Raw genomic sequence first — 17,571 nt, 5'->3', positions numbered from 1 at the left:
GCTTTTTCTAGTTAGTTTTAGCTAGCTGAGGCAGAGAAGTTCCCTGGACTGTGGTTTTTTTCCTTTCTCTGGATCTGCTCTGGACTGAACACCAGAAGAGCATCAGCAGCTCACACCTGTGGCCCAGCGGGCGCGTCCTGGGCCGCGGCATTGCCAGCGCCGGAAGGACTAGTCAGAGACTGAGTGAGCTGAGCTGCAGCCCGGGGGGGGATTTGCTCTGAATTTGTCTCTCTTAGAGTGGCAAGAAGTCTTATTGTTTAATATTGTCTAAGTTCTCTTGTATAATAAACAAGTTTTTTCCGCTGTTTTCCTCCAGAGGTATTTTCTACCGAACTGGCTGGGGGGAGGGGCCAATTGAATCTGCTTTCCTAAAGGAACCCCTTTGTGGGGGGGGAGGGGAATTCTTTCCCCAGACTTACCCTGAACAAGGACAGAGACCAAGCTTCCCAAGCCCAGAAGGAGAGTCAGGCAAGGGGGCTTGGCCGGAGTTCGAGTGTAAGGCTCGGCAGGACGTTCGACCTTACCTCGGCAGGGAGACCAAGATTCCCAGGCCTAGTAGGAGAGTCAGGCAAGGGGGCTTGGCCGGAGTTTGAGTGTAAGGCTCGGCAGGACGTTCGACCTTACCTCGGCAGGGAGACCAAGCTTCCCAAGCCTAGAAGGGGCAGGCAAGGTGGCTTGGCCGGAGTTCGAGATAAAGGCTTGGCAGGACGTTCGGCCTTACCTCGGCAGGGAGACCAAGCTTCCCAAGCCTAGCAGGAGAGTCAGGCAAGGGGGCTTGGCCGGAGTTCGAGTGTAAGACTCGGCAGGACGTTCGACCTTACCTCGGCAGGGAGACCAAGCTTCCCAAGCCTCGTAGTAGAGTCAGGCAAGGGGGCTTGGCCGGAATTCGAGTGTAAGGCTCGGCAGGACGTTCGACCTTACCTCGGCAGGGAGACCAAGCTTCCCAAGCCTACAAGGCTCAGGCAAGGGGGCTTGGCCGGAGTTCGAGTGTAAGGCTTGGCAGGACCTTCGACCTTACCTCGGCAGGGAGACCAAGCTTCCCAAGCCTACTGGGGTCAAGCAAGGGGGCTTGGTCCGAGTTCGAGTGTAAGGCTCGGCAGGACGTTCGACCTTACCTCGGCAGGGAGACCAAGCTTCCCAAGCCTAGTAGGAGAGTCAGGCAAGGGGGCTTGGCCGGAGTTCGAGTGTAAGGCTTGGCAGGACGTTCGACCTTACCTCGGCAGGGAGACCAAGCTTCCCAAGCCTAGCAGGAGAGTCAGGCTAGGGGGCTTGGCCGGAGTTCGAGTGTGAGGCTCGGCAGGACGTTCGACCTTGCCTCGGCAGGGAGACCAAGCTTTCCAAGCCTACTAGGCTCAGGCAAGGGGGCTTGGCCAGAGTTCGAGTGTAAGGCTCAGCAGGACGTTCGACCTTACCTCGTCAGGAGACCAAGCTTCCCAAGCCTAGTAGGAGAGTCAGGCAAGGGGGCTTGGCCTTAGTTCGAGTGTAAGGCTCGGCAGGACGTTCGGCCTTACCTCGGCAGGGAGAACAAGCTTCCCAAGCCCAGAAGGAGAGTCAGGCGAGGGGGCTTGGCCGGAGTTCGAGTGTAAGGCTTGGCAGGACGTTCGACCTTACCTCGGCAGGGAGATCAAGCTTCCCAAGCCTAGCAGGAGAGTCAGGCAAGGGGGCTTTGTCGGAGTTCGAGTGTAAGACTCGGCAGGACGTTCGACCTTACCTCAGCAGGGAGACCAAGCTTCCCAAGCCTACTAGGCTCAGGCAAGGCGGCTTGGCCGGAGTTCGAGTGTAAGACTCGGCAGGACGTTCGACCTTACCTCAGCAGGGAGACCCAGCTTCCCAAGCCTACTAGGCTCAGGCAAGGGGGCTTGGCCAGAGTTTGAGTGTAAGGCTCGGCAGGACGTTCGACCTTACCTCAGCAGGGAGACCAAGCTTCCGAAGGCTACTCGGCTCAGGCAAGGGGGCTTGACCAAAGTTCGAGTGTAAGGCTCGGCAGGAGGTTCGAACTTACCTCGGCAGGGAGACCAAGCTTCCCAAGCCTAGTAGGAGAGTCAGGCAAGGGGGCTTGGCCGGAGTTCGAGTGTAAGGCTTGGCAGGACGTTCGGCCTTACCTCGGCAGGGAGACCAAGCTTCCCAAGCCTAGTAGGGGCAGGCAAGGGGGCTTGGCCAGAGTTCGAGTGTAAGGCTCGGCAGGACGTTCGACCTTACCTCGGGAGGGAGACCAAGCTTCCCAAGCCTAGTAGGGGCAGGCAAGGGGGCTCGGCCGGAGTTGGAGTGAAAGGCTCGGCAGGACGTTCGACCTTACCTCGGCCGGGAGACCAAGCTTCCCAAGCCTACAAGGCTCAGGCAAGGGGGCTTGGCCGGAGTTCGAGTGTAAGACTCGGCAGGATGTTCGACCTTACCTCGGCAGGGAGACCAAGCTTTCCAAGCCTACTAGGCTCAGGCAATGGGGCTTGGCCAGAGTTTGAGTGTAAGGCTCAGCAGGACGTTCGACCTTACCGCGTCAGGAGACCAAGCTTCCCAAGCCTAGTAGGAGAGTCAGGCAAGGGGGCTTGGCCTTAGTTCGAGTGTAAGGCTCGGCAGGACGTTCGACCTTACCTCGGCAGGGAGAACAAGCTTCCCAAGCCCAGAAGGAGAGTCAGGCGAGGGGGCTTGGCCGGAGTTCGAGTGTAAGGCTTGGCAGGACGTTCGACCTTACCTCGGCAGGGAGATCAATCTTCCCAAGCCTAGCAGGAGAGTCAGGCAAGGGGGCTTTGTCGGAGTTTGAGTGTAAGACTCGGCAGGACGTTCGACCTTACCTCAGCAGAGGGACCAAGCTTCCCAAGCCTACTAGGCTCAGGCAAGGGGGCTTGGCCGGAGTTCGAGCGTAAGACTCGGCAGGACGTTCGACCTTACCTCAGCAGGGAGACCAAGCTACCCAAGCCTAGAAGGGGCAGGCAAGGGGGCTTGGCCAGAGTTCGAGTGTAAGGCTCGGCAGGACGTTCGACCTTACCTCAGCAGGGAGACCAAGCTTCCGAAGGCTACTCGGCTCAGGCAAGGGGGCTTGGCCAGAGTTCGAGTGTAAGGCTCGGCAGGACGTTCGACCTTACCTCGGCAGGGAGACCAAGCTTCCCAAGCCTAGTAGGAGAGTCAGGCAAGGGGGCTTGGCCGGAGTTCGAGTGTAAGGCTTGGCAGGACGTTCGGCCTTACCTCGGCAGGGAGACCAAGCTTCCCAAGCCTAGTAGGGGCAGGCAAGGGGGCTTGGCCGGAGTTCGAGTGTAAGGCTTGGCAGGACGTTCGGCCTTACCTCGGCAGGGAGACCAAGCTTCCCAAGCCAAGCAGGAGAGTCAGGCGAGGGGGCTTTGCCGCAGTTCGATTGTAAGGCTCGGCAGGACGTTCGACCTTACCTCGGCCGGGAGACCAAGCTTCCCAAGCCTACAAGGCTCAGGCAAGGGGGCTTGGCCGGAGTTCGAGTGTAAGACTCGGCAGGATGTTCGACCTTACCTCGGCAGGGAGACCAAGCTTCCCAAGCCTACTGGGGACAGGCAAGGGGGCTTGGCCCGAGTTCGAGTGTAAGGCTCGGCAGGAAGTTCGGCCTTTACCTCGGCAGGGAGACCAAGCTTCCCAAGCCTCGTAGGAGAGTCAGGCAAGGGGGCTTGGCCGGAGTTCGAGTGGAAGACTCGGCAGGACCTTCGACCTTACCGCGGCAGGGAGACCAAGCTTCCCAAGCCTACTAGGCTCAGGCAAGGGGGCTTGGCCGGAGTTCGAGTGTAAGGCTCGGCAGGACCTTCGACCTTCCCTCGGCAGGGAGACCAAGCTTCCCAAGCCTACTGGGGACAGGCAAGGGGGCTTGGCCCGAGTTTGAGTGTAGGGCTCGGCAGGACGTTCGGCCTTACCTCGGCAGGGAGACCAAGCTTCCCAAGCCTCGTAGGTGAGTTAGGCAAGGGGGCTTGGCCGGAGATCGAGTTTAAGGCTCGGCAGGACGTTCGACCTTACCTCGGCAGGGAGACCAAACTTCCCAAGCCTACTAGGCCCAGGCAAGGGGGCTTGGCCGGACTTCGAGTGTAAGGCTTGGCAGGACCTTCGACCTTACCTCGGCAGGGAGACCAAGCTTCCCAAGCCTAGCAGGAGAGTCAGGCAAGGGGGCTTGGCCGGAGTTCGAGTGTAAGGCTCGGCAGGACGTTCGACCTTGCCTCGGCAGGGAGACCAAGCTTCCCAAGCCTACTAGGCTCAGGCAAGGGGGCTTGGCCACAGTTCGAGTGTAAGGCTCGGCAGGACGTTCGACCTTACCTCGGCAGGGAGACCAAGCTTCCCAAGCCTACTAGGCTCAGGCAAGGGGGCTTGGCCAGAGTTCGAGTGTAAGGCTCGGCAGGACGTTTAACCTTACCTCGTCAGGAGACCAAGCTTCCCAAGCCTAGTAGGAGAGTCAGGCAAGGGGGCTTGGCCTTAGTTCGAGTGTAAGGCTCGGCAGGACGTTCGACCTTACCTCGGCAGGGAGAACAAGCTTCCCAAGCCCAGAAGGAGAGTCAGGCGAGGGGGCTTGGCCGGAGTTCGAGTGTAAGACTCGGCAGGACGTTCGACCTTACCACAGCAAGGAGACCAAGCTTCCCAAGCCTACTAGGCTCAGGCAAGGGGGCTTGGCCAGAGTTCGAGTGTAAGCCTCGGCAGGACGTTCGACCTTACCTCGGCAGGGAGACCAAGCTTCCCAAGCCTCGTAGTAGAGTCAGGCAAGGGGGCTTGGCCGGAATTCGAGTGTAAGGCTCGGCAGGACGTTCGACCTTACCTCGGCAGGGAGACCAAGCTTCCCAAGCCTACAAGGCTCAGGCAAGGGGGCTTGGCCGGAGTTCGAGTGTAAGGCTTGGCAGGACCTTCGACCTTACCTCGGCAGGGAGACCAAGCTTCCCAAGCCTACTGGGGTCAAGCAAGGGGGCTTGGTCCGAGTTCGAGTGTAAGGCTCGGCAGGACGTTCGACCTTACCTCGGCAGGGAGACCAAGCTTCCCAAGCCTAGTAGGAGAGTCAGGCAAGGGGGCTTGGCCGGAGTTCGAGTGTAAGGCTTGGCAGGACGTTCGACCTTACCTCGGCAGGGAGACCAAGCTTCCCAAGCCTAGCAGGAGAGTCAGGCTAGGGGGCTTGGCCGGAGTTCGAGTGTGAGGCTCGGCAGGACGTTCGACCTTGCCTCGGCAGGGAGACCAAGCTTTCCAAGCCCACTAGGCTCAGGCAAGGGGGCTTGGCCAGAGTTCGAGTGTAAGGCTCGGCAGGACATTCGACCTTGCCTCGGCAGGGAGACCAAGCTTCCCAAGCCTACTAGGCTCAGGCAAGGGGGCTTGGCCAGAGTTCGAGTGTAAGGCTCAGCAGGACGTTCGACCTTACCTCGTCAGGAGACCAAGCTTCCCAAGCCTAGTAGGAGAGTCAGGCAAGGGGGCTTGGCCTTAGTTCGAGTGTAAGGCTCGGCAGGACGTTCGGCCTTACCTCGGCAGGGAGAACAAGCTTCCCAAGCCCAGAAGGAGAGTCAGGCGAGGGGGCTTGGCCGGAGTTCGAGTGTAAGGCTTGGCAGGACGTTCGACCTTACCTCAGCAGGGAGACCAAGCTTCCCAAGCCTACTAGGCTCAGGCAAGGCGGCTTGGCCGGAGTTCGAGTGTAAGACTCGGCAGGACGTTCGACCTTACCTCAGCAGGGAGACCCAGCTTCCCAAGCCTACTAGGCTCAGGCAAGGGGGCTTGACCAAAGTTCGAGTGTAAGGCTCGGCAGGAGGTTCGAACTTACCTCGGCAGGGAGACCAAGCTTCCCAAGCCTAGTAGGAGAGTCAGGCAAGGGGGCTTGGCCGGAGTTCCAGTGTAAGGCTTGGCAGGACGTTCGGCCTTACCTCGGCAGGGAGACCAAGCTTCCCAAGCCTAGTAGGGGCAGGCAAGGGGGCTTGGCCGGAGTTCGAGTGTAAGGCTTGGCAGGACGTTCGGCCTTACCTCAGCAGGGAGACCAAGCTTCCCAAGCCTAGCAGGAGAGTCAGGCGAGGGGGCTTTGCCGCAGTTCGATTGTAAGGCTCGGCAGGACGTTCGACCTTACCTCGGCCGGGAGACCAAGCTTCCCAAGCCTACAAGGCTCAGGCAAGGGGGCTTGGCCGGAGTTCGAGTGTAAGACTCGGCAGGATGTTCGACCTTACCTCGGCAGGGAGACCAAGCTTTCCAAGCCTACTAGGCTCAGGCAATGGGGCTTGGCCAGAGTTCGAGTGTAAGGCTCGGCAGGACGTTCGACCTTGCCTCGGCAGGGAGACCAAGCTTCCCAAGCCTACCAGGGTCCGGCAAGGGGGCTTGGCCAGAGTTTGAGTGTAAGGCTCAGCAGGACGTTCGACCTTACCGCGTCAGGAGACCAAGCTTCCCAAGCCTAGTAGGAGAGTCAGGCAAGGGGGCTTGGCCTTAGTTCGAGTGTAAGGCTCGGCAGGACGTTCGACCTTACCTCGGCAGGGAGAACAAGCTTCCCAAGCCCAGAAGGAGAGTCAGGCGAGGGGGCTTGGCCGGAGTTCGAGTGTAAGGCTTGGCAGGACGTTCGACCTTACCTTGGCAGGGAGATCAAGCTTCCCAAGCCTAGCAGGAGAGTCAGGCAAGGGGGCTTTGTCGGAGTTTGAGTGTAAGACTCGGCAGGACGTTCGACCTTACCTCAGCAGAGGGACCAAGCTTCCCAAGCCTACTAGGCTCAGGCAAGGGGGCTTGGCCGGAGTTCGAGCGTAAGACTCGGCAGGACGTTCGACCTTACCTCAGCAGGGAGACCAAGCTTCCCAAGCCTAGAAGGGGCAGGCAAGGGGGCTTGGCCAGAGTTCGAGTGTAAGGCTCGGCAGGACGTTCGACCTTACCTCAGCAGGGAGACCAAGCTTCCGAAGGCTACTCGGCTCAGGCAAGGGGGCTTGGCCAGAGTTCGAGTGTAAGGCTCGGCAGGACGTTCGACCTTACCTCGGCAGGGAGACCAAGCTTCCCAAGCCTAGTAGGAGAGTCAGGCAAGGGGGCTTGGCCGGAGTTCGAGTGTAAGGCTTGGCAGGACGTTCGGCCTTACCTCGGCAGGGAGACCAAGCTTCCCAAGCCTAGTAGGGGCAGGCAAGGGGGCTTGGCCGGAGTTCGAGTGTAAGGCTTGGCAGGACGTTCGGCCTTACCTCGGCAGGGAGACCAAGCTTCCCAAGCCAAGCAGGAGAGTCAGGCGAGGGGGCTTTGCCGCAGTTCGATTGTAAGGCTCGGCAGGACGTTCGACCTTACCTCGGCCGGGAGACCAACCTTCCCAAGCCTACAAGGCTCAGGCAAGGGGGCTTGGCCGGAGTTCGAGTGTAAGACTCGGCAGGATGTTCGACCTTACCTCGGCAGGGAGACCAAGCTTCCCAAGCCTACTGGGGACAGGCAAGGGGGCTTGGCCCGAGTTCGAGTGTAAGGCTCGGCAGGAAGTTCGGCCTTTACCTCGGCAGGGAGACCAAGCTTCCCAAGCCTCGTAGGAGAGTCAGGCAAGGGGGCTTGGCCGGAGTTCGAGTGGAAGACTCGGCAGGACCTTCGACCTTACCTCGGCAGGGAGACCAAGCTTCCCAAGCCTACTAGGCTCAGGCAAGGGGGCTTGGCCGGAGTTCGAGTGTAAGGCTCGGCAGGACCTTCGACCTTCCCTCGGCAGGGAGACCAAGCTTCCCAAGCCTACTGGGGACAGGCAAGGGGGCTTGGCCCGAGTTTGAGTGTAAGGCTCGGCAGGACGTTCGGCCTTACCTCGGCAGGGAGACCAAGCTTCCCAAGCCTCGTAGGTGAGTTAGGCAAGGGGGCTTGGCCGGAGTTCGAGTTTAAGGCTCGGCAGGACGTTCGACCTTACCTCGGCAGGGAGACCAAACTTCCCAAGCCTACTAGGCCCAGGCAAGGGGGCTTGGCCGGAGTTCGAGTGTAAGGCTTGGCAGGACCTTCGACCTTACCTCGGCAGGGAGACCAAGCTTCCCAAGCCTAGCAGGAGAGTCAGGCAAGGGGGCTTGGCCGGAGTTCGAGTGTAAGGCTCGGCAGGACGTTCGACCTTGCCTCGGCAGGGAGACCAAGCTTCCCAAGCCTACTAGGCTCAGGCAAGGGGGCTTGGCCAGAGTTCGAGTGTAAGGCTCGGCAGGACGTTCGACCTTGCCTCGGCAGGGAGACCAAGCTTCCCAAGCCTACTAGGCTCAGGCAAGGGGGCTTGGCCAGAGTTCGAGTGTAAGGCTCGGCAGGACGTTTAACCTTACCTCGTCAGGAGACCAAGCTTCCCAAGCCTAGTAGGAGAGTCAGGCAAGGGGGCTTGGCCTTAGTTCGAGTGTAAGGCTCGGCAGGACGTTCGACCTTACCTCGGCAGGGAGAACAAGCTTCCCAAGCCCAGAAGGAGAGTCAGGCGAGGGGGCTTGGCCGGAGTTCGAGTGTAAGACTCGGCAGGACGTTCGACCTTACCACAGCAAGGAGACCAAGCTTCCCAAGCCTACTAGGCTCAGGCAAGGGGGCTTGGCCGGAGTTCGAGTGTAAGACTCGGCAGGACGTTCGACCTTACCTCAGCAGGGAGACCAAGCTTCCCAAGCCTACAAGGCTCAGGCAAGGGGGCTTTGCCGCAGTTCGATTGTAAGGCTCGGCAGGACGTTCGACCTTACCTCGGCAGGGAGGCCAAGCGTCCCAAGCCTACTAGGCTCAGGCAAGGAGCCTTGGCCGAAGTTCGAGTGTAAGGCTTGGCAGGACGTTCGGCCTTACCTCGGCAGGGAGGCCAAGCTTCCCAAGCCTAGAAGGGGCAGGCCAGGGGGCTTGGCCGGAGTTCGAGATAAAGGCTTGGCAGGACGTTCGGCCTTACCTCGGCAGGGAGACCAAGCTTCCCAAGACTCATAGGAGAGTCAGGCAAGGTGGCTTGGCCGTAGTTCGAGTGTAAGACTCGGCAGGACGTTCGACCTTACCTCGGCAGGGAGACCAAGCTTCCCAAGCCTACTAGGCTCAGGCAATGGGGCTTGGCCAGAGTTCGAGTGTAAGGCTCGGCAGGACGTTCGACCTTGCCTCGGCAGGGAGACCAAGCTTCACAAGCCTACTAGGGTCAGGCAAGGGGGCTTGGCCAGAGTTTGAGTGTAAGGCTCAGCAGGACGTTCGACCTTACCTCGTCAGGAGGCCAAGCTTCCCAAGCCTAGTAGGAGAGTCAGGCAAGGGGGCTTGGCCTTAGTTCGAGCGTAAGGCTCGGCAGGACGTTCGACCTTACCTCGGCAGGGAGAACAAGCTTCCCAAGCCCAGAAGGAGAGTCAGGCGAGGGGGCTTTGTCGGAGTTCGAGTGTAAGACTCGGCAGGACGTTCGACCTTACCTCAGCAGGGGGACCAAGCTTCCCAAGCCTACTAGGCTCAGGCAAGGGGGCTTGGCCGGAGTTCGAGCGTAAGACTCGGCAGGACGTTCGACCTTACCTCAGCAGGGAGACCAAGCTTCCGAAGCCTAGAAGGGGCAGGCAAGGGGGCTTGGCCAGAGTTCGAGTGTAAGGCTCGGCAGGACGTTCGGCCTTACCTCAGCAGGGAGACCAAGCTTCCGAAGGCTACTCTGCTCAGGCAAGGGGGCTTGGCCAGAGTTCGAGTGTAAGGCTCGGCAGGACGTTCGACCTTACCTCGGCAGGGAGACCAAGCTTCCCAAGCCTAGTAGGAGAGTCAGGCAAGGGGGCTTGGCCGGAGTTCGAGTGTAAGGCTTGGCAGGACGTTCGGCCTTACCTCGGCAGGGAGACCAAGCTTCCCAAGCCTAGCAGGAGAGTCAGGCGAGGGGGCTTTGCCGCAGTTCGATTGTAGGGCTCGGCAGGACGTTCGACCTTACCTCGGCCGGGAGACCAAGCTTCCCAAGCCTACAAGGCTCAGGCAAGGGGGCTTGGCCGGAGTTCGAGTGTAAGACTCGGCAGGATGTTCGACCTTACCTCGGCAGGGAGACCAAGCTTCCCAAGCCTACTGGGGACAGGCAAGGGGGCTTGGCCCGAGTTCGAGTGTAAGGCTCGGCAGGACGTTCGGCCTTTACCTCGGCAGGGAGACCAAGCTTCCCAAGCCTCGTAGGAGAGTCAGGCAAGGGGGCTTGGCCGGAGTTCGAGTGGAAGACTCGGCAGGACCTTCGACCTTACCTCGGCAGGGAGACCAAGCTTCCCAAGCCTACTAGGCTCAGGCAAGGGGGCTTGGCCGGAGTTGGAGTGTAAGGCTCGGCAGGACCTTCGACCTTCCCTCGGCAGGGAGACCAAGCTTCCCAAGCCTACTGGGGACAGGCAAGGGGGCTTGGCCCGAGTTTGAGTGTAAGGCTCGGCAGGATGTTCGGCCTTACCTCGGCAGGGAGACCAAGCTTCCCAAGCCTCGTAGGAGAGTTAGGCAAGGGGGCTTGGCCGGAGTTCGAGTTTAAGGCTCGGCAGGACGTTCGACCTTACCTCGGCAGGGAGACCAAACTTCCCAAGCCTACTAGGCCCAGGCAAGGGGGCTTGGCCGGAGTTCGAGTGTAAGGCTTGGCAGGACCTTCGACCTTACCTCGGCAGGGAGACCAAGCTTCCCAAGCCTAGCAGGAGAGTCAGGCAAGGGGGCTTGGCCGGAGTTCGAGTGTAAGGCTCGGCAGGACGTTCGACCTTGCCTCGGCAGGGAGACCAAGCTTCCCAAGCCTACTAGGCTCAGGCAAGGGGGCTTGGCCAGAGTTCGAGTGTAAGGCTCGGCAGGACGTTCGACCTTGCCTCGGCAGGGAGACCAAGCTTCCCAAGCCTACTAGGCTCAGGCAAGGGGGCTTGGACAGAGTTCGAGTGTAAGGCTCGGCAGGACGTTCGACCTTACCTCGTCAGGAGACCAAGCTTCCCAAGCCTAGTAGGAGAGTCAGGCAAGGGGGCTTGGCCTTAGTTCGAGTGTAAGGCTCGGCAGGACGTTCGACCTTACCTCGGCAGGGAGAACAAGCTTCCCAAGCCCAGAAGGAGAGTCAGGCAAGGGGGCTTGGCCTTAGTTCGAGTGTAAGACTCGGCAGGACGTTCGACCTTACCTCAGCAAGGAGACCAAGCTTCCCAAGCCTACTAGGCTCAGGCAAGGGGGCTTGGCCGGAGTTCGAGTGTAAGATTCGGCAGGACGTTCGACCGTACCTCAGCAGGGAGACCAAGCTTCCCAAGCCTACAAGGCTCAGGCAAGGGGGCTTGGCCGGAGTTCGAGTGTAAGACTCGGCAGGATGTTCGACCTTACCTCGGCAGGGAGACCAAGCTTCCCAAGCCTACTAGGCTCAGGCAAGGGGCCTTGGCCGGAGTTCGAGTGTAAGGCTTGGCAGGACGTTCGGCCTTTCCTCGGCAGGGAGGCCAAGCTTCCCAAGCCTAGAAGGGGCAGGCAAGGGGGCTTGGCCGGAGTTCGAGATAAAGGCTTGGCAGGACGTTCGGCCTTACCTCGGCAGGGAGACCAAGCTTCCCAAGACTCATAGGAGAGTCAGGCAAGGGGGCTTGGCCGGAGTTCGAGTGTAAGACTCGGCAGGACGTTCGACCTTACCTCGGCAGGGAGACCAAGCTTCCCAAGCCTACTAGGCTCAGGCAAGGGGGCTTGGCCGGAGTTCGAGCGTAAGGCTCGGCAGGACCTTCGACCTTACCTCGGCAGGGAGACCAAGCTTCCCAAGCCTACTGGGGACAGGCAAGGGGGCTTGGCCCGAGTTCGAGTGTAAGGCTCGGCAGGACGTTCGACCTTACCTCGGCAGGGAGACCAAGCTTCCCAAGCCTACTAGGCTCAGGCAAGGGGGCTTGGCCAGAGTTCGAGTGTAAGGCTCGGCAGGACGTTCGACCTTACCTCGGCAGGGAGACCAAGCTTCCCAAGCCTAGTAGGAGAGTCAGGCAAGGGGGCTTGGCCGGAGTTCGAGATAAAGGCTTGGCAGGACGTTCGGCCTTACCTCGGCAGGGAGACCAAGCTTCCCAAGCCTAGCAGGAGAGTCAGACAAGGGGGCTTGGCCGGAGTTCGAGTGTAAGACTCGGCAGGACGTTCGACCTTACCTCGGCAGGGAGACCAAGCTTCCCAAGCCTACTGGGGTCAGGCAAGGGGGCTTGGCCCGAGTTCGAGTGTAAGGCTCGGCAGGACGTTCGGCCTTACCTCGGCAGGGAGACCAAGCTTCCCAAGCCTCGTAGGAGAGTCAGGCAAGGGGGCTTGGCCGGAGTTCGAGTTTAAGGCTCGGCAGGACGTTCGACCTTACCTCGGCAGGGAGACCAAGCTTCCCAAGCCTACTAGGCTCAGGCAAGGGGGCTTGGCCGGAGTTCGAGTGTAAGGCTTGGCAGGACCTTCGACCTTACCTCGGCAGGGAGACCAAGCTTCCCAAGCCTACAAGGCTCAGGCAAGGGGGCTTGGCCGGAGTTCGAGTGTAAGACTCGGCAGGATGTTCGACCTTACCTCGGCAGGGAGACCAAGCTTCCCAAGCCTACTAGGCTGAGGCAAGGGGCCTTGGCCGGAGTTCGAGTGTAAGGCTCGGCAGGACCTTCGACCTTACCTCGGCAGGGAGACCAAGCTTCCCAAGCCTACTGGGGACAGGCAAGGGGGCTTGGCCAGAGTTCGAGTGTAAGGCTCGGCAGGACGTTCGGCCTTACCTCGGCAGGGAGACCAAGCTTCCCAAGCCTACTAGGCTCAGGTAAGGGGGCTTGGCCAGAGTTCGAGTGTAAGGCTTGGCAGGACGTTCGACCTTACCTCGGCAGGGAGACCAAGCTTCCCAAGCCTAGTAGGAGAGTCAGGCAAGGGGGCTTGGCCGGAGTTCGAGATAAAGGCTTGGCAGGACGTTCGGCCTTACCTCGGCAGGGAGACCAAGCTTCCCAAGCCTCGTAGGAGAGTCAGGCAAGGTGGCTTGGCCGGAGTTCGAGTGTAAGACTCGGCAGGACGTTCGACCTTACCTCGGCAGGGAGACCAAGCTTCCCAAGCCTACTAGGCTCAGGCAAGGAGGCTTGGCCGGAGTTCGAGTGTAAGGCTCGGCAGTACCTTCGACCTTACCTCGGCAGGGAGACCAAGCTTCCCAAGCCTACTGGGGACAGGCAAGGGGGCTTGGCCCGAGTTCGAGTGTAAGGCTCGGCAGGACGTTCGGCCTTACCTCGGCAGGGAGACCAAGCTTCCCAAGCCTACTAGGCTCAGGCAAGGGGCCTTGGCCGGAGTTCGAGTGTAAGGCTTGGCAGGACGTTCGGCCTTACCTCGGCAGGGAGGCCAAGCTTCCCAAGCCTAGAAGGGGCAGGCAAGGGGGCTTGGCCGGAGTTCGAGATAAAGGCTTGGCAGGACATTCGGCCTTACCTCGGCAGGGAGACCAAGCTTCCCAAGACTCATGGGAGAGTCAGGCAAGGTGGCTTGGCCGTAGTTCGAGTGTAAGACTCGGCAGGACGTTCGACCTTACCTCGGCAGGGAGACCAAGCTTTCCAAGCCTACTAGGCTCAGGCAATGGGGCTTGGCCAGAGTTCGAGTGTAAGGCTCGGCAGGACGTTCGACCTTGCCTCGGCAGGGAGACCAAGCTTCCCAAGCCTACTAGGGTCAGGCAAGGGGGCTTGGCCAGAGTTTGAGTGTAAGGCTCAGCAGGACTTTCAACCTTACCTCGTCAGGAGACCAAGCTTCCCAAGCCTAGTAGGAGAGTCAGGCAAGGGGGCTTTGTCGGAGTTCGAGTGTAAGACTCGGCAGGACGTTCGACCTTACCTCAGCAGGGGGACCAAGCTTCCCAAGCCTACTAGGCTCAGGCAAGGGGGCTTGGCCGGAGTTCGAGCGTAAGACTCGGCAGGACGTTCGACCTTACCTCAGCAGGGAGACCAAGCTTCCCAAGCCTAGAAGGGGCAGGCAATGGGGCTTGGCCAGAGTTCGAGTGTAAGGCTCGGCAGGACGTTCGACCTTACCTCAGCAGGGAGACCAAGCTTCCGAAGGCTACTCGGCTCAGGCAAGGGGGCTTGGCCCGAGTTCGAGTGTAAGGCTCGGCAGGACGTTCGGCCTTACCTCGGCAGGGAGACCAAGCTTCCCAAGCCTCGTAGGAGAGTCAGGCAAGGGGGCTTGGCCGGAGTTCGAGTTTAAGGCTCGGCAGGACGTTCGACCTTACCTCGGCAGGGAGACCAAGCTTCCCAAGCCTACTAGGCTCAGGCAAGGGGGCGTGGCCGGAGTTCGAGTGTAAGGCTTGGCAGGACCTTCGACCTTACCTCGGCAGGGAGACCAAGCCTCCCAAGCCTACAAGGCTCAGGGAAGGGGGCTTGGCCGGAGTTCGAGTGTAAGACTCGGCAGGATGTTCGACCTTACCTCGGCAGGGAGACCAAGCTTCCCAAGCCTACTAGGCTGGGGCAAGGGGCCTTGGCCGGAGTTCGAGTGTAAGGCTCGGCAGGACCTTCGACCTTACCTCGGCAGGGAGACCAAGCTTCCCAAGCCTACTGGGGACAGGCAAGGGGGCTTGGCCAGAGTTCGAGTGTAAGGCTCGGCAGGACGTTCGGCCTTACCTCGGCAGGGAGACCAAGCTTCCCAAGCCTCGTAGGAGAGTCAGGCAAGGTGGCTTGGCCGGAGTTCGAGTGTAAGACTCGGCAGGACGTTCGACCTTACCTCGGCAGGGAGACCAAGCTTCCCAAGCCTACTAGGCTCAGGCAAGGGGGCTTGGCCGGAGTTCGAGTGTAAGGCTCGGCAGTACCTTCGACCTTACCTCGGCAGGGAGACCAAGCTTCCCAAGCCTACTGGGGACAGGCAAGGGGGCTTGGCCCGAGTTCGAGTGTAAGGCTCGGCAGGACGTTCGGCCTTACCTCGGCAGGGAGGCCAAGCTTCCCAAGCCTAGAAGGGGCAGGCAAGGGGGCTTGGCCGGAGTTCGAGATAAAGGCTTGGCAGGACGTTCGGCCTTACCTCGGCAGGGAGACCAAGCTTCCCAAGACTCATAGGAGAGTCAGGCAAGGTGGCTTGGCCGTAGTTCGAGTGTAAGACTCGGCAGGACGTTCGACCTTACCTCGGCAGGGAGACCAAGCTTTCCAAGCCTACTAGGCTCAGGCAATGGGGCTTGGCCAGAGTTCGAGTGTAAGGCTCGGCAGGACGTTCGACCTTGCCTCGGCAGGGAGACCAAGCTTCCCAAGCCTACTAGGGTCAGGCAAGGGGGCTTGGCCAGAGTTTGAGTGTAAGGCTCAGCAGGACTTTCAACCTTACCTCGTCAGGAGACCAAGCTTCCCAAGCCTAGTAGGAGAGTCAGGCAAGGGGCCTTTGTCGGAGTTCGAGTGTAAGACTCGGCAGGACGTTCGACCTTACCTCAGCAGGGGGACCAAGATTCCCAAGCCTACTAGGCTCAGGCAAGGGGGCTTGGCCGGAGTTCGAGCGTAAGACTCGGCAGGACGTTCGACCTTACCTCAGCAGGGAGACCAAGCTTCCCAAGCCTAGAAGGGGCAGGCAAGGGGGCTTGGCCAGAGTTCGAGTGTAAGGCTCGGCAGGACGTTCGACCTTACCTCAGCAGGGAGACCAAGCTTCCGAAGGCTACTCGGCTCAGGCAAGGGGGCTTGGCCAGAGTTCGAGTGTAAGGCTCGGCAGGACGTTCGACCTTACCTCGGCAGGGAGACCAAGCTTCCCAAGCCTAGTAGGAGAGTCAGGCAAGGGGGCTTGGCCGGAGTTCGAGTGTAAGGCTTGGCAGGACGTTCGGCCTTACCTCGGCAGGGAGACCAAGCTTCCCAAGCCTAGTAGGGGCAGGCAAGGGGGCTTGGCCGGAGTTCGAGTGTAAGGCTTGGCAGGACGTTCGGCCTTACCTCGGCAGGGAGACCAAGCTTCCCAAGCCTCGTAGGAGAGTTAGGCAAGGGGGCTTGGCCGGAGTTCGAGTTTAAGGCTCGGCAGGACGTTCGACCTTACCTCGGCAGGGAGACCAAACTTCCCAAGCCTACTAGGCCCAGGCAAGGGGGCTTGGCCGGAGTTCGAGTGTAAGGCTTGGCAGGACGTTCGACCTTACCTCGGCAGGGAGACCAAGCTTCCCAAGCCTAGCAGGAGAGTCAGGCAAGGGGGCTTGGCCGGAGTTCGAGTGTAAGGCTCGGCAGGACGTTCGACCTTGCCTCGGCAGGGAGACCAAGCTTCCCAAGCCTACTAGGCTCAGGCAAGGGGGCTTGGCCAGAGTTCGAGTGAAAGGCTCGGCAGGACGTTCGACCTTGCCTCGGCAGGGAGACCAAGCTTCCCAAGCCTACTAGGCTCAGGCAAGGGGGCTTGGCCAGAGTTCGAGTGTAAGGCTCGGCAGGACGTTCGACCTTACCTCGTCAGGAGACCAAGCTTCCCAAGCCTAGTAGGAGAGTCAGGCAAGGGGGCTTGGCCTTAGTTCGAGTGTAAGGCTCGGCAGGACGTTCGACCTTACCTCGGCAGGGAGAACAAGCTTCCCAAGCCCAGAAGGAGAGTCAGGCGAGGGGGCTTGGCCGGAGTTCGAGTGTAAGGCTCGGCAGGACCTTCGACCTTCCCTCGGCAGGGAGACCAAGCTTCCCAAGCCTACTGGGGACAGGCAAGGGGGCTTGGTCCGAGTTCGAGTGTAAGGCTCGGCAGGACGTTCGGCCTTACCTCGGCAGGGAGACCAAGCTTCCCAAGCCTCGTAGGAGAGTCAGGCAAGGGGGCTTGGCCGGAGTTCGAGTTTAAGGCTCGGCAGGACGTTCGACCTTACCTCGGCAGGGAGACCAAGCTTCCCAAGCCTACTAGGCTCAGGCAAGGGGGCTTGGCTGGAGTTCGAGTGTAAGGCTCGGCAGGACGTTCGACCTTACCTCGGCAGGGAGACCAAGCTTCCCAAGCCTACTAGGCTCAGGCAAGGGGGCTTGGCCGGAGTTCGAGTGTAAGGCTTGGCAGGACCTTCGACCTTACCTCGGCAGGGAGACCAAGCTTCCCAAGCCTACAAGGCCCAGGCAAGGGGGCTTTGCCGGAGTTCGAGTGTAAGACTCGGCAGGACGTTCGACCTTACCTCAGCAAGGAGACCAAGCTTCCCAAGCCTACTGGGGACAGGCAAGGGGGCTTGGCTAGAGTTCGAGTGTAAGGCTCGGCAGGACGTTCGGCCTTACCTCGGCAGGGAGACCAAGCTTCCCAAGCCTACTAGGCTCAGGCAAGGGGGCTTGGCCAGAGTTCGAGTGTAAGGCTCGGCAGGACGTTCGACCTTACCTCGGCAGGGAGACCAAGCTTCCCAAGCCTAGTAGGAGAGTCAGGCAAGGGGGCTTGGCCGGAGTTCGAGATAATGGCTTGGCAGGACGTTCGGCCTTACCTCGGCAGGGAGACCAAGCTTCCCAAGCCTCGTAGGAGAGTCAGGCAAGGTGGCTTGGCCGGAGTTCGAGTGTAAGACTCGGCAGGACGTTCGACCTTACCTCGGCAGGGAGACCAAGCTTCCCAAGCCTACTAGGCTCAGGCAAGGGGGCTTGGCCGGAGTTCGAGTGTAAGGCTCGGCAGTACCTTCGACCTTACCTCGGCAGGGAGACCAAGCTTCCCAAGCCTACTGGGGACAGGCAAGGGGGCTTGGCCCGAGTTCGAGTGTAAGGCTCGGCAGGACGTTCGGCCTTACCTCGGCAGGGAGACCAAGCTTCCCAAGCCTACTAGGCTCAGGCAAGGGGCCTTGGCCGGAGTTCGAGTGTAAGGCTCGGCAGGACGTTCGGCCTTACCTCGGCAGGGAGACCAAGCTTCCCAAGCCTAGTAGGAGAGTCAGGCAAGGGGGCTTGGCCGGAGTTCGAGATAATG

Source organism: Vidua macroura (assembly GCF_024509145.1).
Source record: "Vidua macroura isolate BioBank_ID:100142 chromosome W unlocalized genomic scaffold, ASM2450914v1 whyW_random_scaffold_38, whole genome shotgun sequence".
Classification (NCBI taxonomy): Eukaryota; Metazoa; Chordata; class Aves; order Passeriformes; family Viduidae; genus Vidua; species Vidua macroura.
This window is presented reverse-complemented; position numbering follows the sequence as displayed.